The 26269-nt window shown below is 32.7% G+C and overlaps 1 long non-coding RNA gene across 1 annotated transcript; it reads left to right on the top strand.

Annotated features, from left to right (window-relative positions):
• Positions 1 to 8751: 8751 nt before the first annotated feature.
• LOC143237045 (uncharacterized) lies at positions 8752 to 19569 on the top strand. The gene is made up of 3 exons (XR_013019850.1): positions 8752 to 9078; positions 9929 to 10031; positions 19364 to 19569. It is a non-coding gene; the product is annotated as an uncharacterized LOC143237045 (long non-coding RNA).
• Positions 19570 to 26269: the final 6700 nt, after the last annotated feature.

The raw sequence follows: 26269 nt of genomic DNA, 5'->3' as shown, positions 1-26269 counted from the left end.
CCATTTGAGAGGAGTTGGCAAATTTTATCATCGTGAAAGTGGTGATTACGAAACTAGTAGGCAAAAACAAAGTTTAGACATGGCAGGTTGTAGGTTTGTTTTTTTGTTTTTTTAATTTCGCACAAAGCTACTCGAGGGCTATCTGTGCTAGCCGTCCCGAATTTAGCAGTGTAAGACTAGAGGGAAGGCAGCTAGTCATCACCACCCACTGCCAACTCTTGGGCTACTCTTTTACCAACGAATAGTGGGATTGACCCCACGGCTGAAAGAGCGAGCATGTTTGGCGCGAAGGGGATGCGAACCCGCGATCCTCAGATTACGAGTCGCACGCCTTAACACGCTTGGCCATGCTGGGCCGACAGGTTGTAGGAAACGAAATTAGGTCGGCAACGCATCAAACCAAACTGGCTTATCAGGGTAGGGCAGAGGCTTGCAGGTCTGGATGCCTTGACTGGAATCTATAGTTCCAAAACCTAAAAAGTTTGGTGTGGGGGAAAACGGGAGTAACTCGAAAAAACTCACTTTCACTAATCGGGACCGAATAAAACCCGGCTAGTGTCTAAGTGAATAGTAGTTAAGATGCAAGAATCTGAAAAGACTAAATTAAAGTTATACATATAATACAATATATTAAAATTATGGATCAAGGTTGTGTGTCAGCGTTGTCATGTATGATGTTCTCTGCGGCTAGGTATTCACACTAAGATCTGGGAGTGGCAGCGATTTTACGAAAATCGGATGACAGAGAATTTTGGTGGGTGGATTTTGTAGTATTAAGTAACAAGTTTAATTAAACATTTTAGTACTGTTTGTAGCGTGTTGTGTTTTCTCACATAGCATGTAGGTGTGTAGTACATGAGGCGGTGGGCTAGGTACCTCACATAGTTTTGTAGTTCTTGTAGTGTACAGAATTGGCGTTGGTTCATGTTGTATGTTACCATCAAGCCATAATTTATTGAGGGTATAATAAATGTTTTCTACATATTTATGCGTTACTATTTGAGGTCTGCATCCGGGAGCGTGATGGCTAATTTTATGAAGGTAAACTATCCTAGTTTTGACTTTCTGAGTTCTTTCAAATGCCAGGTTAGTTTAAGGTTGATGGTTATATCTAACCCCCATTAGCTGCAGACTTACAACGCCAGAATCAGGTTTCGACACTTGTGGAAGTAGAGCACAGATAACCCATTCTATAGTTTTGTGCTTAACTTCAAAGAAACAAACAGAAAAAGGTAATGACTAAAACTTTTCCTGTTTTAGAGTAAATGATAGGTGTATTATAGAAGTTAAGTTCAGCTAATTTGACGCATTTATGTCTTTTATTGAGTCTGCGATACAGGATAATTGTTTGAGTATTTGTGGGGTTGAGTATTATTGTCTATTTACTGCCTCACTGAGTGACTTTGTTTAGGATTTTTTGTATTTTCTTTGCAGCTAGTGGAGGATCTCAAGACGTGCTCCACAATATTATGTCGTCAGCTTATTGTGAAGCGTGCGTAGGTTGACTAGGAAGGAAGTAGAAAATAATTGAGTGTTGTCTTTAATATAAAAAAAAGCAACTATAAAGTACATGAAGACGTTACAGGAGACTATAACCCTCTCATATTTCAAATCACTAACCCTAACTTGACACATTATAATCAAGATTATAATCCCCAAACCACTCCCAACTTCGCGAAAGTTAAGAAGCCTATTTTCAACTTTTTACTGAGAAAACAATTTACCTGAACCTGTAAGTTCTGTTACTGTAAAGATGGAATTGAACAATACTACCATAATATTATACATGCCCTAACCACAACTATAGACAATACAGTCCCTCAAAGCTCCATAAGAATCACGCCTAACCACTGAACTCTAACGCCCGATATACGTAAACACATTCTGTCCAGACATAAGTTCCAAAGAGATTTTATCAATACCAGAAACCCAGCCATAAAAAAAACACACACAAATAAACTCAGTCAAGAACAAAACAGAAAGTTTAATCAACACCCAATAAAAAACACGATTGGAGTAAATTCTGTATCAAACCTGAAAATCTCAAACCTAATTCGTCCATCTTTTGTTTGTTTGTTTTTTTTTAATTTTGCGCAAAGCTACACGAGTGTGCTAGCCGTCACTAATTTAAAAGTGTAAGACTATAGGGAAGGCAGCTAGTCATCACCACCCACCACCAACTCTTTAAAGTACATGAAGACGTTGCAAGAGACTATAATTCTCTCCCATTTCAAATCACTAACCCTAACTTGACACATTATAATCAAGATCATAATATTATTCTTTTACCAACGAATAGTGGGATTGAACGTATCATTATAACGCCCCACGGCTGAAAGGGCGAGCATGTTTGGTGTGACGAGGAGTTGAACGTCTTAACCCACCTGGCCATGTCGCGCCCCTTCTAGAGAGCTTTGAGTTGTTCATCTAATTGAATCATGCTTAATCGTTCTTTTTATATGTGTGTGGGGGGAAGAGGGGTTACTATATCTCTTTTAATTAGTTCCGGCTTGTTTAATCATATGTATTTGTATAGCTTTGTGTTCATTTACTTCAGTTTAACTGCTAATAGGAGGTATATTTGAAAAACATATGTTAATTTTAATTGCTTGATTTTTTGCTGGAAGAGAGATACCTCTCTCTTGCCATTGCTCTATTTTTTTTAGCTAAAATATTCCAATTATATTCTGTTGTGCTTTTATTGCTAAAGTGGACTCGTTGTATTTTGAGGCCTAGTATGGCCCAGGTGGTTAAGGCACTCGACTCGTAATCCGAGGGTCGCGGGTTCGAATCCCCGTTAACCAAACATACTCGCCCTTTCAGCCATGGGGCGTTATAATGTACGGTTAATCCCACTATTCGTTGGTAAAAGAATAGCCCAAGAGTTGGCGGTGCCTTCTCTCTAGCCTTACACTGCTAAATCAGGGACGGCTAGCACAGATAGCCCTCGAGTAGCTTTGCGCGAAATTCAAAACACACACACACACAGAATACTAGTAATTAATATTGGAGTATATTATCAAGTGCATCGCACGGAATTGGAAATAATGTTATCTTTAAGGATGACAATATGTGATAGTAAGCTGAAAGAAGCAGTAATATTGAAACTCTCGTCTGAGTTGAGTATTATGGAATGGACTCTTAAAGCGAGATTGATTAATCAAGAGTAGTGGCTTATTTTTATTCATCAATGTTCTCTCTCATTTATTGGTAATGTGGCATATTTTCAAAAATAATTATTTAAATATAGTTAACACGAAGCAGGTAACAGTCTCAGCGATATAGGCATGGATGAAATTCATTTCTTCCTGCTGCTCGTGCTAAGATTAATATATATTGTAAAATTTTTGAAAAAAATAACGTGAAGATCCTCTGGCCGTTATCGCTTGGTGTTCTTTTTCAAAGCGCTAAGTCCAGGTTTTACTATACTGCACTTGACATACTTACTTTTTGGAGTTGCTTTCTTTAACAGTGAATAATGGCAGAATACAGCTTATTTCGAAAACCACTTTAAAACCTGTTCTACATTTCTGACAATCAAGCTTCTCAAAAGCGAGTTCATTAAACTTTATTTTTTTACATTATTACCAGAAATACTTGCACCAGTTCCTTTTTATTGCTAAACAAAGATTATGGGTACTGATAATTTTTGAAAAACTTCACGTAGATTTAGAAGCAGAAGTAGGCAAACCTACTGCGTGAAGTTTTCCAAACCTGTTCAAGGAGTAATTAGTAAAGGATAAAGCAAAAGGTTTTCAATTTTCCATTCTGGGTTTGTAATAAAACATGCATATTGTATGCACAATAAGCAAATGATGTAAACAGAGAAGACAGTAATAAGTTTCTTCTTTTCCTTTTTTATTTTGGAATCAAAACTACAATTTTAAACATATACATAATGAGTTTTTCACATAAAAAAACATTACGGGTAAATAATTCAAAAATAGAGAAGTACTGGAAAATAATTGAGCACTGTGAGGTCCACTCCTATACATGTTGGTGGTTTCTTGTTCAAACTATTGGTATTTCTCAAAATTATCACGTTTTCTTTTGTTTTATTTGTTTGTCATTTTTACAGTTTGTGAACATTCAAACTCCTGAGTGTTGGATAACGTCGATTTCCACTACTTTATGAATTATTATGGATGCATCAGTAATTTAACAGATGGTGAAAACAGTGCATTAAACTACTGGGAGCATAACTTTATTTTCACGAATTAGCTTCTAGAACAGTCAGCAGATTGCTGCTCTGTTGCACAGTGTGGCGTCATTATATATGCTAGCAGGTAGTTAATCCTAGTTAAGTTAACCTGTTATCACAAATTTACAAAGTGTTTACTTAACAGTTTAAACAAGCTGCTGAACTAAACCATTGGATCAAAGGTGATAAATAGAAGTAAGAATCTTCATTTTGCTCAGTATCTTAAACAACTTGGTAAACAGTTAACTATTAAAGTTTACTCCTTTGGTGGACTCCAAATTAAGCTATTTAAAGTTTAGTCAATGGGGCAGTGACTGTTTTAGTCAGTTTATTGGTTAAAGAATTTACTTGAACCTACTTAGCGAAATAATCTAATACTACTAGTATATAATTACTACAACAATTGATTTTAGAAAGGGCTATAGCGATTTCGATGGTTATTCTCTGAAGAGAAAACCTCACAAATCTTTAAAGGAACTTTCCCTAAACTGGCCGTCTCTTTTTCTGGGCTAAGCAAGAATTACAATGCTTAATCATAGCCCTATATTTCAGTGAAATGTCTCCAGAGGTTTGATCTAAGGCAAGCCCCTTCCCAGAGATTTTTATCGCCAAATGCTAAGCCTTCACCTGGAGGTCGACTTCATTGGATGCGGTAGAAGAGAGTTTCTCTTGTGAGTACTAGTAGTCTTCTTTTTGTATACTGTCTTACTGTTTCTCCAGATCTTGCTTCTTCTAGCTACACAGTATGGTATTTTGTTTTCCAACAGGTTTATTCCTTTTGAATATTGATGAAGGCTTCCCTTTGTACCATTTTCACATTACCAGAACAGAGAAAGCCAATACCTTGCCAGTCGTGTTGTGCCAGATATATGTAACATTTATAAAATATTGATTTCCAGAGCTCATGGAAACACTAGATGCAACATAGTTGCGCCCTGATATTATGAAGACTGTGGTAATAGCTTATCTGTATTGATAAATCATTGATAGGTGTTATGTTCTCCCATAATATCAGGTCATTTCATAAGTGATGCCCGAAAATTTAATACAGAAAGTGCATCATCATTTCTGTCCTTGTAAAAGGCTTCAATGACTAAAATTTGTAGTAGGACGTGTATAAAAATGTTCAGACAAATAAAAGAAACTAATCCGACTCCACTTTTTTAGATCATTAATCAAATAAACCCTTATGAAGATAGATGTGTCTGAGGAGAACATTAGACATATAATGCTCTATGAGTTTAAAAAGGCAATAGTGCAGCAGAAACTACACAAAACATTCAAGGTGTTTATGGGGCGGAGTCTCTCAATGAAAGAATACGTCGAAGGTGGTTTCAGAATTTCAGATCAGGTGACTACAGCTTAAGTGATGCGCCACGTTCAGGTCGTCCTGTTGAATTTAATGATGACTTGCTGCTTGCTGCACTTGATGAAGATTGTGCTATAACAGTTGAAGAACTAGCACAGAAGCTAAATTCAACCCATTCAAGCGTTCACCATCATCTGTAAAACCCTAGAAAGGTGTCAAAACTTGGAAAATGGGTTTCCCACGAGTTGACAGAAGTTAACTTTAGAGCAAAAGTGGACATTTGCACTTCTCTGCACTCTCATGAACGTAACTCACCTTTTTGGACAGGTTAGTCACTGGGGATGAAAATGGATATATTATAAAAATGTTAAACGCCGCAGACAATGGCTCAGTGCAGGTACACTGGCTAAAGCACAGCCCAAAATGGACTTCCACTCTCGGAAAGTCTTATTTAGTGTTTGGCAGGATATTGTTGGTGTGATTCACTTTGCGTTCCTGCCACTCAATGTAACGATTACATCAGACTTCTATTGTCAACAGTTAGAGCACTTGAATGTTGCACTGAACGAAAAGAGGCCTGCTTTGATCAATCGTAAAGGTATTGTGTTACACCAGGATTATGTACGACCCCATACAGCGAGTATCACACTTGAAAGGACTGAAGAGCTAGACTGGGAAAATTTTCCACATCTTCGTTATTCTCCAGACCTTGCCCCATCTGATTATCATCTATTCCGAAGTTCGCAGAACTGTCTTGATGGAAACACATGAAGATGTTACAACATTTTTTTCCTCCAAACCTTAAGAATTTTATAAAAGTGGCATTAAGAAGCTTGTGAATCGTTGGCAGGAAGTAATTAATAATAATGGAACATACACTATTGATTAAATAACATTAAAAGCGTTTGAAATATTTTCTCTTTTTCTGAACCTAATATCGGCAATACTTAAGGAATGACCCGATACATTCGCAAATCTGAAGCTCACGCTTCACTTTGTTGCATGGCAAGAAATGTCCAAGTCCTTCAACTGCTCTTACCACAGTTAATATTCAAACGTCATTATTTACATGGTTCATTGTTTCGCTTGTTACTTTAGGTTTCATGGAAACATTGTGTCCAAGATAGAAACATTCTAAAATTAGAAAAAAATCAGATTTGAAAGAAAAATTCGTATACATTCCAATGTTGTTAGCACAGTCAGTGTTCTGCAATGATATTATTCCCCTGTAATGTTCTGACACCTTCATTAGCTACTTCAACAAAGCATTACTTACTTGCGGAGTAAATTCGTGGTTGTATAATTTGTGTCACAAATGTCTAATGAGCACTGCTATTGTAAAAAGCCATTTCTCGTCATATAATAATGGTGCTCGGCAGACATGAACGTGTGGTTTACATACACTATAACATGCTTTATACCATCTTGTATTTGTGATATCACTACACTGAATTTGCTGTTGTTGGCATACATATCCAGATGATTTTCTTTAGTAAATCTAAAATGAGATTTTACTTCATGTAATACCTAAATATGTGCAGCTGTAGTTGAAAATGTGACCATACAATGTTTATAATATCATTTAAAGCCGAGAAAGATTCAGACTTCTTTCTTATTTATAGATTTGGGCCATTCTTCTATTGCTGTTATTTTAACAGAATAAGTAAACACTCTATCCCAACTTACTACTCACTTTCGTCTGAGAAACTCTGAGTGCACTTACATAACAGAATGTTCCTCTAACTTTTGTATCAGAGCTACTTATCTCAAACTTTGAAATATCAGATCTAGATTTTTCAAATGCAACCTAAAACATATAACCAAACACCAAAATACTGTCAACATAAAGTAAACATCAAATGTACTTCAAATCACATTATATGAGTTCAATCAAGTACTCAAAAGTAGCAAGCATATTGCATATTGGTCAAATCTGAACATGACAACACTTACACTCTGTCTTCTCCATTGAGCCTGTTGTCAGTTATTTGGTCTATTATGATGTGCTTGAACTCAAATGTAGGTGCAGGAAAAAGGCAACTTTACCAGAAATTATTACGAGGAGCACTCTCTCATAGATGTGACCCAATATCAAAGTGCCTCTTGTATGGATTATAGGGAATTGTGTATAATTGTCATAGACATTCGCTATTTCACTGTTAAATTCACTTATCATAATTAACATAACAAAATTAAAATATATTCCATTGATTAGGAAATGGGTTTTAAGGCATCAGTGAGAATCACCCCATTCACACATGTAACTCAATACAAAATATCAATGTTACTTTCTTTTCTATTACAATTAAGTAGAGATGCGTATCTCATCATAGTAGTTTTTTTTTAATTTCGCACAAAGCTACTCGAGGGCTATCTGTGCTAGCCGTCCCTGATTTAGTAGTGTAAGACTAGAGGGAAAGCAGCTAGTCATCACAACCCACTGCCAACTCTTGGGCTACTCTTTTACCAACGAATAGTGGGATTGACCGTCACGGCTGCAAGGGCGAACATGTTTGGCGCAACGGGGATGAGAACCTGCGACCCTCAGATTACGACTCGCACGCCTTAATACGCTTGACCATGCCAGGCCCATCTCATCATCCTAGTCGATGTGATAGGTATTTTGATACAGAAGATTTGTGAACGTTTTGTTACAAAGTTTGATAGCATCGTTTGTAATTATCATCTTTATTACTAGCACTGTCTTATTTAAGTACTTCAAACTTTACAGTGCTTTTTCCACTTATCAGGTTTGATCAACTAAATGGCAGCTGGAGAGAGAAGTAAAAAAAAAAATATATTTGTTTGCCTATTTTGTTGTTGCTAATTTGGTATGTTACTTTGTATATAATGTCTTGGATAAAGGAAATGGAGACAACATCTAGTATTCGATACTTATCTTCCTTTATTGAATCATTAAATTTTAGCAAAAATTATTTACTAGAAATTCTGATGTTTTTCTATACAAAAAACTTATAATGAAAGCTTTCCAAATTTCGTGAAAATACATAAGTCTGGTACTATCGCATCATTGTATTGCCACACCTTTACAAATAATATTGGAGACAAGCAAGCATATTTCAGCTAGTTTAGAATTATTTATCACTGAGCTCAACAGATTTCTCATTTGTATGCTTTTATTTAAACATCATTTATAAAACTTATTTAGCTATGTTACTGAAATTAGTCAGTTGAACTATCTAACAAATTTTTAATCATTCACCGTGCGATAGAAACGCTATTTTGTTTTTACTTTTACAAAAAATCGCACTACTAGATGGCCTGACGGCACAAATTGTTATTTGTTGATGTTATGATTTTAAAAATTATGATAAGTATTAAATAATTGTGTTTTGATCATTTACATCCGGATTCCTCTGAATACAATTTAGAGCGAGCAACTACTCCTGAAGAATTCTAAAAATGCAGTGGATTTTGGGAGATATATGCAAATATTACATTTTTCTCCCCCAACAATTGATCGATTTAGATTACATATCTACAAACTGTATGCAATTTATACGTAAATATAGAAGATACAGTGTCAATAATTCATCACCTAATTAAGGTGAGGTGAAACGAACTAAAAGATCCCTAATATAAGTTATGGTACTAGTAGAACTGCTAGGGTAATTGTTACTTATTATTAAAATGATTGTTTTTTAGTAGTGTTAATTTAACTAATAGTTGGATGATTGAATTTGTATATTGCAAAATTTCTCAACTCTTAACAACAGTGAAGCTTATGTTTTTTCATACCTCAAAGTTTTATTTGTTTGATCTAATAACAATATTTAATAATGATGCTACTATAATCTAGTCGTAATATTCGTAACACTAATAATACTCAAGATTACACTGCATTATAACATGATTAATTGATTACATCATGAAGTAAGTTTACATTTAGAAATTTATTTGTGAAGCAGTAGTATTTTGTAGTTTCTATCCTGGTATAATTTAGTCAAATGTTCAAAAGTCATGGTACTGATTACAGTAGACACTCAAGGGGCAATAATGGTTATGATGTTTTTAATACCCTTCTCTGATCATTTAAAAAAATTAAGTTGGAAACTATAGCATTTTAAAAGCATTATATTAGACAACAGGTTTTTTTAATAGGTAAAATTTTAGTTTCAGAAATAAAGGTATTGAAATGTAAGGATCTTCTGCTCTTAAACTAGTCCTGGATTTCTTGAAACAGACTGTGATTTATTTATTCAAATATTAACTCTTCACAGTCAAATTACTAAGTATATTGGTATTGAGTAAAAGGGAAGATATGTATTTAGTTCTTAACTTAAATTCAAATTTTGTTGTATCTTATAGCAAAAGAATAATATATATAATCAGTGGTGTATTATATTTACATTGTTGTTTTTATTAATTTCTAACAATTTTGGACTATTTCTTGATAGTTGTGGAAGTGAATATTGTCATCATGGCCACTGCACATTCAGAAAAAAAAACCCAAAAGCAAATGGATTCTAATGCCAAAAAAGGCAGAAAAAGAAAACACCAGTGAGTTTTCTTCTCTTAGTCTAGCAATTGTAAAATAGTTGAATTTTATGCCATCTTTCATACTATATAGGAGAAGTATGACCTTTTCACTATGGCTGGCATATATATATTTCCCAGTACACCATTCATTAATCACCAAACTATATTTGTCTGACAGTATATGAATGAATGCAACACAAATTTAAATTTTACTATAAAACAAGTTACAGAACAAAGTATTGTGCCATGTGTTGATCTTCACTGATCATTCTAGAACAGTGTTGATTAACATAAAAATATATTACATTATCCTAAATATATGGTTGTTATTTTAGTGTCATTTAAATGTACATGTATATAGAGCTGGGTGATTACTTACATGTGCACTGCAGGGTCAAAATGTGCTTGTCAAACTTCTACAGAGTTACATTCAAAATTTAATTAAACAATCTTAGTATTACTATATATTCAGTAAGCTTGACATTGAAACATAGTTATAATTTAAATCTTTTATATTATATAAGTTATTTAATTTATTAACTTCAAATCAAAACATTTAAATAAATTATGAATCTTCATATGTTTGTTATGTGATGACTTTGCATTTCAAATTGATCCTTTTAAGTTTTATCTTTTACCCTTTTGTGAGTTTCAGAATGCCCAAAGAATTGCAGGATTATACTAAACATATTGATAAGCCAGAATATAAAGATAGAACTTCTTATCTTCTTACTTTACTAGGGTGAAAAAAGAAAAGCCAAACCCACATAACACACTCTTTCTATGCCATTTTGTATTTCAAAAAATATCGGCATTTCTTTTTAGCATTACGATGTTATTATTTATAATCATTAGAAAAAGCAGCTTTTTTTTTTACCAGATTTTGTTATACAGGTTATTTTGTTTTGCCACATCATTATTTCCTAATAGTTTTGGGGCATTGTTCTAATCCCTGACATTTTATGCTCTAAAATGTATATTTGAAATAAATAAGTTATTTCATCAACAATGAACATCATCACTAAAAAATATAGATTTAGAATGCCTAGTCCTTGATGGCAAAAGGTTTGAGTTTAGATCTAAGCTCTGAATTTTTTGTTTTTTTGTATAAAGGTGACAAATGAAAAAATGAGAAATTTACTAGGGTAATTAAGAAAACCTAAATGAAAAAAATAAATGATATTCAGTATTATATATAAATGTAACCACATTCACATAGCATGTCATGATCATAACTCAACTGTTTGTTTATACAAAGCTGTCTTGCTTTGATACATTTTAAGCAGAGATGTGGTTTTAGCATACTCTGAGATCGTTTAATTACATCTGTAAAGCAACAAAATAAAATAAAACCAGATGTGAATAAAATAAACTTCTACGAAGGAGAAACTTGTGTATAGGTTATGAAAATTAAATATAAAAACTGTGAGGCAAAAAAAAATTATTATTCTTAGCATAAAAATCACCTTACACATATATTTACTCAGTTAAGACATTTGAAATTCAAAGACAAATCTTTAGTACAAATGATTTGTTAAAAACTAAGGTTTTTGTGTATAATATGCATTAATGTTTACTAAAAGCTTGCCATATTTTGTGAAAATACAAATAATAAACTAAGAATCATAATAAAAATGAACTGATGCAGTGCACAATATTAAATTGAATAATCATTTACATATGAGCATCAAGTAAATTCTTTATTGTCACATATAATTACTTAGAATAAATTGATTATTGTTACAAAAAATCAACAAGTCAAAATTAGCATTTATGATTATTAATCATCCATTTCAACTGTACAGATTATCAAATATTGCTGCTATAATTTCTCATTATTGTACTTGATTCATACAAAGTTGTTCAGTTTAATTGATTAGTGCCATGTGTCATAAAAAAAGTCATAAAGGAAAAATTACTGTCTGTTAACATAGACTAATTTTTCACACAATAATTCCTTTATAGCTCAGTCAAAAATGATCAGGTTTTGTTAAACTTGGTGGACTTGTGTAGAATGTTATTCCTCATTGTTCTGTAAAAAAATTATTTCTGTCTGTTTATAACAACAGACATGTGGACACATTTTGATGTTTGTTTGAGAGCTAAATATGATCAGTGTTGTGTGGTGAAATTACGTGCTCTGCTGATTTTAGGCCAGGAAATTCATCATTTATTTGGTGTTGGATTTTCTATCATTTGCATGGGTGCTGAGGCTAAAAAGAAATTAACTGGAGGCCACTAAAGCCACAGTACACATTAATGTTAATGAAACTGAAATGAGTTTTCCAGTCAGTTTAATGAATATGGCATTAATTTTTTAATTAGGCACTTGGGAAGCTGACCTATCCTTCTAGATTATGTTTATCGGATTGGTAATTAATAACTTCAAAAAATGAGACATGATGTAACAGTATATCAGCTTTAAGAATATATATATATATATATGTATGTATGTATGTATATACGTATGTATGTAAATATAAAACGTATCATGTTGATCTGGAATGCTCTGTTACCTTAATAAGGTTCTTAGTTTTTGTCAACTGTAAATGACACTTGACCTGAAAATTATCTACAAAACTATAGACACTTCTTTCCACTTGTTAATTTTTCTAACCTTGAGAAGGATTTTGCAAAATTTCTGGAAGAGAAGCATTTTGAAGTTTTCAAGGATTTGGTCTCTGGTCTTTAAAGCCATGAACAAATTTCGGGCATCTCTATTTACTTGCTAATTTATCCAACTTTGATAAAGATCAGACTTACACTTGAAAAGAACAAGTAGTTCATAAGATTCCAAATGACCTTTGACCTAAGAATTGTATACAACTTTTATGTACATCAATACTTTTATTACTTTAACTTTGAGAACAATTAGACTATCGATGGGAGGAGGAGGAGTTTAAAACCCAACCTCAATATGTCTGATTACTTAATCAAGATTGAGGAAAATCAATTACTGTCATTGAACAGTGGCCCTTTGAAAACTTTAATGGACAGGCAGATAGTTGTGATGACAAAAAACCCACTTAAAGTAAAAATGTATTAGATCTTCTCAGATCATCTTTAGGTTATTCTGTACTTTATTCTAATTAAACTTTTAATACCCATACCAGTCATCTTGAGGAAAAACAGAAAAACATATTGCCATGACATGAGGTTAACATTCTGTTTCCAAACAATACTACTACTATTGGTATTTTTTTCTTGATGACGAGAAACCCACTTGAAATAAAAAAATGTATCTCTGAATGGCTGGTATGGATATTAACACTTTCATTGGTAGAGAGAACAGCATTTTGACCTCCCTAGATCATCTTCAGGTTAAGAAAGAGAGAGTTTGAAAGTGACCATTGCATAATTTTTAATGTAAGCAAGTGCTGATAAACAGTAAACTAGGATTGCCAAACATGGTTATAACCTATAAATCACTACATGCTTGTAACCCATGAATTGCATATTGGCATTTGTAATTCAGTAATGTAATCCCTAGCTGGTTAATTTAGTAGGCATAAACCTTTTGGTGGATTTGTATATAAAATTTATCTAGCTGAATTATGGACACGTCCAATTTCCCTTCTTTTTCTAAACGAGAGAGGGAATTCTCAATAGCTGCAGCACTTGAAATTATTTTAGATAGGATTAGAGTAATTTAATTTATGAGACTTTGAGTATGGTCAAATACATTAATCAAAAGGGTTTGATATCCTGAGTCCTAAATTGTAATTAGATCTCAAATTGGTCAATAGATGATGAAGGTACTAGCAACAGTTCTATACCTGAATAAAGTTGGAAACATTTTATGAACCACTATGCAGCAGCCAAAAATTAGGATGTAATTTACATATATACTGATGAAAATGAAAACAAAGTTCTAGTTTCTTTTCTTGACCACTACAGAAAAAAAGTTTCTCGACATTCTTCCTCTTAACTCATTCTTTTCTCAGCATTTTTAATGCAAGGAGTATTTGTAGTCATGGACTTCACTCTGACTAACATGTGTATATGCTGGCTTTGATCGTCAGCTACTATTGTCACTGTGGATCTTTGTGTTAGCTCTTTGAGTTTGTTGTTTTAGTACCAATTTTAACTGCTTGCTACTATAAATAGGCTGTAATATGGTGTGGCTCAACAAACTGCATGCATGTTTTATTGCTGATCAAATCAAAAACTTCATCTACAGCATTCATTTTATGTGAAATATTATTCATAACAAGGTGGTTTCTGTAGGTTGTAATATACAACCTACAATACTTGTACAATACAATATACAAGTCCAATACTTGTGATCCTGAATGGTTTTCCCTTTACTGTGGTATGCAGTACAAATTTAGTTCAGGAGGACATGATGGCCAAAGGAACACTGAAGGGTGGCCAGTGTAACTGTAGATCTTAGTAATTTTTTGAGAGTACCAAAGCCACTTTAAAAAATACAGCAACTATTTCTGCCATGACTTGTGAATTTTTTGTCTTAGGAGTGCCTCTCTGGTTAATTATTGCAACTGTCCAACAAGTCTTGTGAGAATCATCAGTTAGTGAAAATAATGTTGTTAGAACACTATTAGTATACAATCTTCTAATTCTTGAAAATCTCTAAGAGACCAAGATAAAGAATTTCATGTTTAAAATATAATAGGCTTACTGTTGATATTTTAAGACAAGTATAATTAATTATAAATTCTTTTCTATTTTGGAAATGGCATTCACACCTTAACAGTTGTTTTTATTATTGTTTGCTATCAATAAAAAACCCAAAGAAGTTTAAAGTAATAAATAACACACAAAGTTAAAGTAGGTACCCAATTAAAAACACTTTAAGACCAATCTACGACCAGTAAGAAGTTGAACGTACATGTTTTGACATTGTAACTTCATCTTCAGTAGTGATTTGCAAGAAATAATCATGTCTTCTTTATACTTTTTTATTGAAAACATTGTGTGACATATGTATAAATCTAAAATTTCCATGTGAACTTTACAGAGAAGTAGTTCACACTACATTTTTGTATAGCTATATGCCAAACCTTTATCCCTGTTTAATAATACATGATCTTATTTACATTTCCTTATTTCTAAGGAGTAATAAATATTATTGACTGTAATACTTTTTCGTTGAGCCAATATTGTATTGTATTTTTTTTCAACAATACTACTTTTGCATATACTGTATGTACTTATTCTGCTATGGCTAAATTTTGGTTTTCATTTCTTGTATATACTTTGTGCTTCAGTAAGTGATATTTTAAATTATATTCAGTATGCCCAATTTAATTATTTCCACATTCAATTTTATAGACTCCTATTTTTCCATTAACTGTATTACAGAAACCTGCTTTATCTTATAAATCAGTTTAAATATAGGGACAAAGTTTCTTTTCTAAGCACTTTATATAAATTGTTAGTTAAACCTAGGATATAGGTCAAAATTAATGCTTCCTTTTTAATTTTTTTGTAACTGAGTTTTAAAGTAATACTTGGTCAGCCATTACCAACCACATTAGTGAATTACTTGACAGCTCTGTCTATAATATTTGGTTAAATCCTCTCTCAGGTGCAATAAATTTCATTAACTATAATTCTGTAAAACATAAGTGTAAAATGCATCTCTTTTTTTATGATCTGGTGTATAATTCATGGTGTGGAAATGTAAGAACAGGAAATGGTTTCCAAAAAATAAATATTTTTATATTACCTTGTAAATTCCTTTTTAATAATACATCTAGAAAAGGCAAGCTATTATTTTTCTCAATTTCATAAGTAAGCTGTATAGATGGTTCTATGTTATGCAAATGCAATTAATGCTTTATAACTGTAACTGTATCTCCACACCAAGAATGTATCATCTATGTATCTTATTCAAATATTAGGTTTACATTTTGCATAATTTATGGCTTTAGTTTCAAATATATTCATGTACAAGTCGCACAACAATGGTGAAAGTAGCAATCCCATCCCTAACCCTTCCTTTTGTTTATAAACATTATTGTTTACTTGGAAAAAAAAAAAAGGGAGCCTGTAGATAACTTTTCAACTTTATCTATTGTTTTAACTGTGCCAAGATATAATACACAGTAATTTTTCTTACTGATATGATGATGTATGTCTTTTTGGTGATTCTTGATCTATTTATACCTGAACAGTGAGTTTGAGTAAGTGAGTACATTACATACGTGTGATTTAGCTTAGACGATTTCTCGTATGGCATAATTTCTTGTGCTGTTTTTGATACTTTGTGATGAAGTAAATTGAAAAAGGTTTTGGGCAGAGTTAATCATGGGGAAGTTAATGAAGATCCTGCTACAGGCAGGAGTAGGTTGGACAAACATTAGAATCTTGAAGAATTTGTACTTATGTCAAGAAACAGCAGTTTGAATAGACAGAGTCAAGCAGCTGGTTAGCTTGAATTTGAGGAAGAAGTATGACAAGGTTGTGTGCTATCACTATCATCACATAATTTGAATGCAAAATGCTTGATGATAGAGTTAATTACTGATGCAGAAGAAATTAATGTTAATGGAACTACAATCTGGTAATCGTTATGTTGATGATGCAGCATATGCATGAATCTGAGGGAGAGATCAAATGGTTACTTGACAGGCTTGTAGATGTAAAAGAAAACTATGGAATCAGAGTAAATACCAATAAAACCAAGACAATGATAAGTTCATAATCTTAGAAAACAATCAGAATATGCATCAAGATAGAAGATAAACAGTTGGAACAGGAAGAGGAATGTACTTATATAGAGATAAATATCAGTAGTGAGGATAACTGTGAAAAAAAAAACGCAAAGGATGAGAATAAAAATAACAACTGACCACTTATTTGGGTGTGCCAACATGGGTATGTTGAATAAAACTTTGGCTTAAATTTGTTGTTTGATGTCCAAATACAAAGTCTATAGTTTCTTAAGAATTTGGAACTCTAATTACCTATATTGATAGAAGGTAGGATAGAAAACAAGAATATTTGCTGAGATATCTCTAAATGACAACAAAATTCTGAAAAATTAACCTATTTTAATTTTATTATTTCTTCTACCTCTAGTTTTTCTATTTTTATGAAAAGGTTATCTGTATAGAAAAAACTAGCAATGCAGTAATTATTAACCCAATCTGTTGGTGTCTTCATCAACAGTTTCTAATACAGTTATCTTAATAGAGGTAAAAGGGTGAATCCTAAAATGTTTTAATTCTATAGAATTCATCGAATTTTTTTTTTAACTTGAGATCATGCAAATTTGTACATATATACGCGATAGGTTTGAAGTTTGACCCATATATTTCATGTTACGTTTAGTACATGTTAATAGATAAATTACATTATATTTCACAAAATGAATTTGTGTAAGTAATAGGGTGAAAAGTGTTTAGAACAGGACGTGTGAGATATCTTTTGGTATTACTTTTTATAATGTTTGCAGCAACATAATTACCATAATCAGCTCGCTAGGCTAAATTATAATATCAAAATATGTCATTAGTTAAGGCTGTTACACTTAGTTTCATAAACATTGAGCAATATAATGGAAAAGTGCAACATATTCAGCAACAAATTGCATACTTTGAATATATGTTAGAGAAAATTAATACTGATAAAGTTAAGTAAACAAAATTAAAATGAAGAACTACATTAAAAACAGCAAATCCAAACCTTTGACTACTTATATTAGTTTGTTATAACCTAAAAATAAGTCAAAACAAAATTTAAATTAAAAAATAATAAACAAAAAACACTGGACGAATCAGAAAGATCCCAGGGTACAAGCTATAATGTGGGATAAAATGCACCCTAGGTTTTGGAGGTGACTGAAGAAGTAGGACCCACATTGTGATGGGGATATTTTATCCATCAGTCTTGATATACATTTGCTAGTCTCACATAAAGAAATAAAATAAAGGAGTAAGAATGGATACAGAAATTGGGAGAGCAAGATGTGGGTGCTCAAGCCCACAGTGTCCCATATTTATCACTCTTTATTGGTAGGGTTAGCATCAAAGAATTGCTCAGGAGGTATGTTAAACTAGACTTAAGAGATAACTGAAATGTTAAGTGTGGTTAGTCCTACTTTATCTGATAGAAGCATAGATCCTCTGTGATGAAATAAAGTAATAGAAGTATTTGGAATGCGATGTTATCGATGAATGATGATCTGTTATGTAGAAAGAAAACATTAGCAAGGAACTATTTATTCATGCAAAGACAAAGAGTTATCTGTTAGATATCTGTAGGAAACAGAAGATATGGTACATTTAGCATAAAATTAGATGTGAGTAAAGGTTAGCAACATTTCTGATGGATAAAAATTAAGGAAGAAGTATGAGCCAAGATACTCACTTGGCTTTTCTTTTACATGTTACATATTGTACTCTTAGAAAAGAGTGAATCAATACTTGCATAATGTAAATGTAAGTAAGTGGTCATTAACATCCAAGTTTTTGGCCTTTTTGGATGTATACAAGTACAAATTACTCAATATTAAGTTATTTGAAAATAGTTTTTAAATATAATAAACCATTGAAAAATTTGACTCACATTTTAATGATAATTGATAAAACATTTTGAGAATATTTGTTCCATTTAGTCAGTGACTGATGAGATATTTAACCTTTAAACATAATAAAGCAGTACATTCTGATATTATATTCACAAACTTAAGATTTATATTTTAGATAACAAAAATGCGCTATTGTTAAATGGGTAAGCTACAAAATAAATGAAGTTATTTTTTTATAATTTTTCAGAACACTTTTAGGAATTTTCCCATGAACTTAATTAAAATTAGCATTACAACTGTGCTTGGATTAATATATTAATACATTCTCAAGTGTGTGGTGAAATAAATGGCATTGGAACAGTGTAGAATGAATTACTTGAATGTATTTATAACTGTTAATCAATGTAGTATCAACTATATTTTGGTTTGTTACAAGTTTACAGAAAATTCATGTCATTTGTACTTTCTTTTCCACTAGTTTTCTTTGGAGGTATTTCAACATACATTTTTATAAAAATATATTTTTAACATAAAAGGTTTTATTAAACTTTAAAAATCATAAGTGATATTATTTATATTGTTTTTCTTGTTTCTATCCTGAATTATGGATATGGATAGTTCTTGTACTAAAACACTTTACATTTTAATGGGTAGCATATTAATCTGTTCAAATGTGTGGATAGACATTTATGTTATGACAAAGCAACAGTAAATTGGAATCATCTAGAATATTGTAAAGTTAAACAAAAAAAAAGTTAGTTCTTTAGGTTACTAAAAAAGAAACAAAACCTTCCTTTTGATATTTTATGGTTGACTAATCCACTAAACATAGAATCTGAAGATGGTTTATATTTAACAGTCTGATGCAACCCATTTGTCTGAATCAGAAGCTGGTTTAACTAGAACTCCTCATGCATCAACTCCAGTTGCCAGCACTTCATTCTCAGTTGTTGCAGAAGGGATTCTTTGTGCTACAAAAACAGGCCAGTGTATTTTTGAGCTTACAGAAGATTCCAAGGAAGAAACCAAACTTGTAGAAACTACAGAAGATGAAGCTGATCATGGGTAATACTATATATTACATATATTTATTTATTATCATTATTTAAAAATCTGATATTCTGAGCATTGATGAAATATTTCTGGTAGCAAAAAGTTATTAGAATTAAAAAAATATTCAAATCAAATTTAGCCAGAAAATCTAGATGCTTCAGTATAGTCAATTATGATTGGTATTGTTAGCATATTGCCATTTAGATGATTGTAATGTCTGTTAGGGTATCTTCAGGTGGAACTCATTTCATCAAAATATATTATATAGTTCTACTTTATAACAGAGGATCAGCAGGATATACCATAAAGTAATAAGGATTTTAGCTAAAATAAACTGAGTTTGAGTAAAGACAAAAATAGATTGGATACTATGTAACACACAGTGAATCACCCTTTATTAATGGAACATAGAAAATACAGTGTGTGGACTTGCCTGTGGACACTTGACTGTTACCTTTCACTGCATTTGTGGGTTGATTAAATTAGTGTATTCTCTGGAGTTGTGTACCTACTAATAATTTCAATCAAGATCTGGTTCATGAATTTTTTTAAAGCCAACCTTTCTAGAGATTATGGAAATGAAATTTGAGATTTTTGAGATAAAAAATTATTTTTAATCTTAACATGAAAAAATCACTTTGCACACAGAATATTCAAAACAAATACTTGAGATATTTGCTAACAAATCCTTTTTCAGTTTGTTAAATATATTTCACTAAAAAATACATTCTTTTTGTTTGTGACAATTGTAATTTTTACTGAAAGACTGCCAAATTTTGTGACGATATACACACTGTGTTAAAAGGTATCAAATACATAAAGACTTTGAATAAGGAAAAAAAGGTCACATGATCAGTCAAATTTACCTAGATCATATTCAGATCTATTCTTTGCAACTAGCTCAACTATTTAACTGGTCATTTTCTTTTAAACACAGGGAAGACAATAATTTTGAGATATCATCTAGCCTTCCATTGGAAGATTGTGGCTGCCAATATTCTTGCACCATTTGAAGCATTACAGCCATTATTCCCATGGGCTAAAGAGGTGTTGTTTCCATATAATGATAAAACAATAAAGGCAGCAAAATCAAAATCTGTTTAAGAACTTTTTTGACCATATGTCATACCAAAAGTACATAGAATAGAATAAATGAAAACAATTTAATAATTCTGAATTAAAGAAGAAAGTTTAGCTAGCTTCATGGCAAGGAGTGACTTAATAGATCCAAGTCCTACAATTGCACTTCCTGGACTTCTCAAAATGTTAGTTTCATCATCCATCAACAAATGGGATCTCTAAATGTATTGCTGTGGTGAAAATGGTTTCATCTACAACTGAGTATCCAGGATCAAAAAATTCCATGGACAGACAAGGTCTGATAGTGCTTCATATCAAATTTTCTGCATTGCCATGCTGTAGCTGTAGGCAATGTACTATGATAGAATTATTCCTACAATATTATTATCCATTGTGCTATAATCTCTTCCAGTTTTTGAATGTTAATTAACTTTCAGCAAAGCTTAGTCCACCTAAATAGTGAACCTCCTATCATACAAGTAGTGGCAATAGTGTTTTAAAAAGAGTAAAACTGCAAGCAGTTTCTTAACTGTGTATAGTATATGTATTCAAGAATTACAAATGAATGACTAAAGTACACAGTTACATGTTCCACATCATCCTAAATCTGTGATGACACTTCTACAATTCTATTATTGTGTCTAACTGAAATTTGTTGTCTTTTCATAGATGTGCTAATGCTGAAGCAAGCTTTAGGAATAGAAATGCCTCTCACTTTATTCAAAGTACATCTTAATTTTAATGAGAGCAGACAGTGGTACTGTTCTCTTGGATAAGTTGGCCATAAATTATTGTTGAAGTGATGCAAAATATAGGTAATTATAAATTTCTCCTTTTTGTTACAGGATGAGGCCATTGTATCACCTCTGTTGTCTTAACAGGATATATAGAAACACTCTCTCTGTCTACAATATGACTGAGAAATTCCATTTCTGTATGTATGAGCACTCATTCTCCTGGTAGCAGTTTCAAGCATGCTTTGTTTATCCACTGGAATACCATATTTAATTTCTTAGTCATGTGTACATCCAAACACTGAAACATTGCTGGGGTAGACCAGGCATATCACCTTTTGTATCTCTTTCAGTGTAAGCTCAGTTAAATTCTTGGTTGGCATGACATGAAACTTGCAAAGGTTATCCCTCATTATAAAAGCAGTCTTAGGTTTTTGTTTTGTTATCTAGTCCAATTTTCCATTTCTAACAGGTTGAATATTCCAAAAATCAAAATGGTGAATTGTTCACATCAGTGTGAGTTACTACATTTACCCATCTAAAATCAACACAGAATTGTATATGTTCACGCTTCTTGGCAGTCACTGCTGGAGACAACCAAGCATTCTTGATAAGTTTTTTTTTTCTTTCACCATACACAAAATTTCATATATGGCTACATCCTATATCCTCTGAGAAGAGCACTGCCTTAATTTTTGTTGTGGCAAATCACAGTTGTTCAACCTAGTTGGCCATCTGACCCCACAACAATGTTATCATACTCAACTAATAATTCATCATGTTTCTTTTACTGTTTTTGGTCCAGATTATTTGCACAGTCATGGTACACTGATTTCAGAGGTTTTGGTAGCTGTAAAAAGACTTAACTCAGTTGGTGTGGTTACTTTATTTTGTAACCACACAAATGATCATTCGAGCGTAAAGCTGGACAACCAGTTGTTCATAATTGGAAAACAATCCTGGAGCTTCTTATCTCCTCAAACAGATAACTGCCTGAATAAATGCTGCTTGTTTCTAAACAGGAAACTTTCATGCATGAACTATTTATCTAAATTACACAGTACTTATACACTAGACTTCATCCTAGTAAGTCACAGAATATTACATGTAGTCCACTGTTTTGGAGCTTGATCTGGCCAACCTCAAGTAACTCTGCAAAAACAATCAGTGCAACTGATAAACTGATATTCTGAGGAAATGTGTCCATCCTGTGGATGCTATTGCCAGAACTGAGGTTAGAGATTGTTGCTTTCATTATTTGAGCAACAGCTCTTAGATGCTGCTAGAGATCAGCTTCTCCACTCATGAATAGTCTATTGCTTTTTGCCAGAATGAAGTTGGTATTCATTTGCAAGAGTGGTTATCTCATTGCAGATCATGATATTTTGGAATATTTACCAGTGTTGTTGAGTCTTTTGTCAACGAGGAACTTAATTGCTTTCTCTTCTACTCTTACATATACATACCAAGCTCTGTCCAGCTGTGAGAGAACAAGGCTGACCACTAAACATTTAGATAGAAACTGTTTGCCATGTTCCCCGAGTATTTGGCCAGGCTGAATTAAGAATTTCACTACTAGCTGCTGATTCTTCTGGAGATACTGAGCCATCATCAGAATTGATAGCTTTACCCACCATACTAATCAGCAGAACATTGGTACTGCTGGTTCTTCAGAATTTGCTGAACCATCATCTGGAGCTGAGAACCTTGTCTTCTTTGCTTTTGTCAAAATGTACACAAGTTACATTGTGACATCATCATCATCAATATAGACTGTGACAAGTAAACTATGCAGGGAAGGGGGTCAGGATAACCCTACCAATTCATTGGAATGCAGTGTGGTTGCATCACAGCAGTGAGATGTTTGGGTTGATAGATAATCCTTGATATGGCTTGAGCATGATGTAGTGGAGATACATGAGTTGCATGGTCTGTCGAGTTGTAATCATAACAGCTGCCACTGCAGGAATCTTCTTTTCCTGCAACTTGCCCAAAGTTACCACTTTTTATTAGGTTACCAAGGAAACTACTTATGGTAGGGCAAGGATATTACTTACAGTCAGTTGGTGCCTCATTGTCTTGCATGGTAGTTGGTTGGTAAACTTCTCTTCCAAGGTGTCTTCTTGGTCTGTAGGTGGTATAGTTTATCTATGCAGCACTTTTCTTCTGAGTCTTGACCAAATGAATTGTTTGATTTTCCACTGGACTGAATTGGTAGCACAATTTGCCCATTACTGTGTTCCAGTTTTCTAGTTGTACCTCTTTCAAATGCATCACAGAGTCCAGGGCTAGATCATTTAAGCTGAAGATTAGGCATTGGACTGCCATATCTTACACCTGCCATCACAAGCAGTTACTTGACTGAAATATTTTGGAAACCTGTTCAGATCTTTAATTGCTGCACCTTTAAACACTGAGGAAAAAATCTACATGGCTTCACTCACAGGGAAATTTTGTGGCAGCCATTGCCTGACTGAAATTTTGCCAGTGTCATGTGTATGCCACAGTATTTGTACTTACGGATCTTAACCCTCAGGCAAGTGCTCATTCCTTAGTCCTGAGTGACAGAGCAGTGACTTAGTTTTTCTCTACAGGTAATACAGATTCTCTGTTTGACCACATGTAGTTTTGAAATCCTCTGTCACCCTACAGGATACCTTCTGATTAAGAAAATCTTTATTCTGCCCCTTGGTTTGTAGATTTTCTTTTTGGTAGCTATTAATTCTCTATCTCATCTGCTAGGGAAACAGTTCTGACTAGCAAACTTCAAACACCAGTTGCTTTATTCTTCTCATTTGGTTTTTACCACTTCTGGAGTTGAATTACTGTGGCTGCTGACAGCTTGAAATTGTTGTAGAGACATGTGTTTCCTTTGTGTTGAGATTGATTCTCAGAGGTAATACCTAATCTGCCATTCTGGGTGCTCTGTGCAAAGATTGCTCTTCTTTATTTTATGGTTATAGAGAAATTGAAGTCATGCACCTTTGTATCATTGGTAAGTCCTGAAAAGGACTTTTTTACAATTGTCTTTCTTCAGTAACTGGCTATCCCTCTTGTGACAAGTTCTTCTGACTGATTATAAAAAGCCATTATTTAAGTCAGAAACATTCCTTTAAACTTTAACATAAATGTTCAAGTAAGGGAAATACTTTAGTGGGAAATAGAAAACATAATAATATATTCTACTCACAGAACCAAAATTACTCTTTCCAATTTCTTACATAGTAGTTACAGGTGAAACTGATCTCAAAAAGTATCATTTAGATCTGCTGTATAACAGAAAGATCAGCAAGATGTATTACAATGTGATTATAAATTTATTTCAAAACTAACTGAATTTGAATAAAGAAATAAATGAGCATATAAAATATAAACATGTGTCACAAACAATGAAAATAGTTTTTGTTAATCAAAGATACATAATAGTGTGTATGCATGTATGTGCTTGCTTTTGGACACCAGATAGTCACCTTTCACTGTTTTCCTTGAAGATGTATTCTCACTAATCAATTTTCTGAAGATTCATTATGTGAAAGTTCATAACTGATGTTTTATTAGAGGACACTCATTACTGACATTTTTACACAATGTGCAGTATTACATTTCTATAGAATTATGATAGAACAAAGGCAGATAGAATTAAAACAAACTCTTTCTTGACCACATTTTGTGCAAGAAGTGCATAAACTTAGAGTATTTTAATTTTCTCATTTGTTCTAAATTAAAATAATAAGATATAAAAAAAAACATGACATATCTGCATACCACACAGCTATGACCAGTACTGGTAGTCTTCTGGCAGGTAGTGTATACTAAAATTAGTAGAATGATATGTTTGTTATGACTGGTACTGTTAGTCTTTTTGCAGGTAGAGGATACTAGAAGAATAGATATTTTAAAAATAGTATTAGTAGTGTGAAAAAGAAACTTTGAGAATCCTGGTAATTGGAGTCTGTTGTTACAGTTTTGAAAGAAACATTTTATTGTTTTACCTCAGACTTGTTTACAAATTACATTATACCAAAGTTCATGTCAGCTTGATCTCAAACATTGGATAAAATGCTTCTTAGAAGTTTATTTTAATACTAGAATTTCATAGTTTACTAGAATTGCATAGTTTAAAAGTAATTTTGTATTTTTCATTCTGCTGATGTTAATTGAAATACTTTTGACATTATTTTTGTTTTATATAAAAGATGAATAATGCTGATTTTTAGAAAATGTTTTTGCTTTTGTCATTGGGAATAAGTTGTGGTATGATGCAGTCTTAGCATAACTAAGAAGTGAACAAGAGAAACTCTAAAAGAAATTGGCATGTTTCTAGAAAGAAAAAGGATACATTTATGTTTATTTTTCTTACTTGTAGAAAGAACTCTGAGTTTCTGCAAGCTTCTGACATGAGATCTTTGCAATTTATTATTTGGTGCTTAAATTATACTAATAGTGTGGATTTACAGTAGTAAGACTGCGTAAGATGTTGCAATGCAAATATATGAAAGGCAACTGTTTTAATCATCACAACCATTTACCACAAAACCCAAGGTTTCAGATTTAAAACTTCTATAAGAGGTACTTATAGTTGTTGAATAAGGTAGTGTATTCACATAACAAACTTCTAGATGTAGGGTTTCCTTTACAAAGGATGGTTAGAGTTTTAAGTAAAGCAGTGTAAACACATAATACAAACTTCTAGAAGTAAATTTTCTTCTTTACAAGAAGTAGTTGCAGTTGTAATAACATGACATAAGCTTCTTTATGTAACTTTTTTCTGTGCAAGTTGCAGTTATAGTTTTGATTAAGGCAGTCTGATCACATAGCACAAACTTCTAGGTGTTGCAAACTTTCTTTGTTAATCTGAAGATGACCTAAAAGTTCAAAATGTTGTTCTGTACTTCATT

This window comes from Tachypleus tridentatus, chromosome 13 (genome assembly GCF_004210375.1).
Source record: "Tachypleus tridentatus isolate NWPU-2018 chromosome 13, ASM421037v1, whole genome shotgun sequence".
Taxonomy (NCBI): Eukaryota; Metazoa; Arthropoda; class Merostomata; order Xiphosura; family Limulidae; genus Tachypleus; species Tachypleus tridentatus.
The sequence above is the reverse complement of the archived record's forward strand: the minus strand, read 5'-3'. Positions and strand labels throughout refer to the sequence as shown.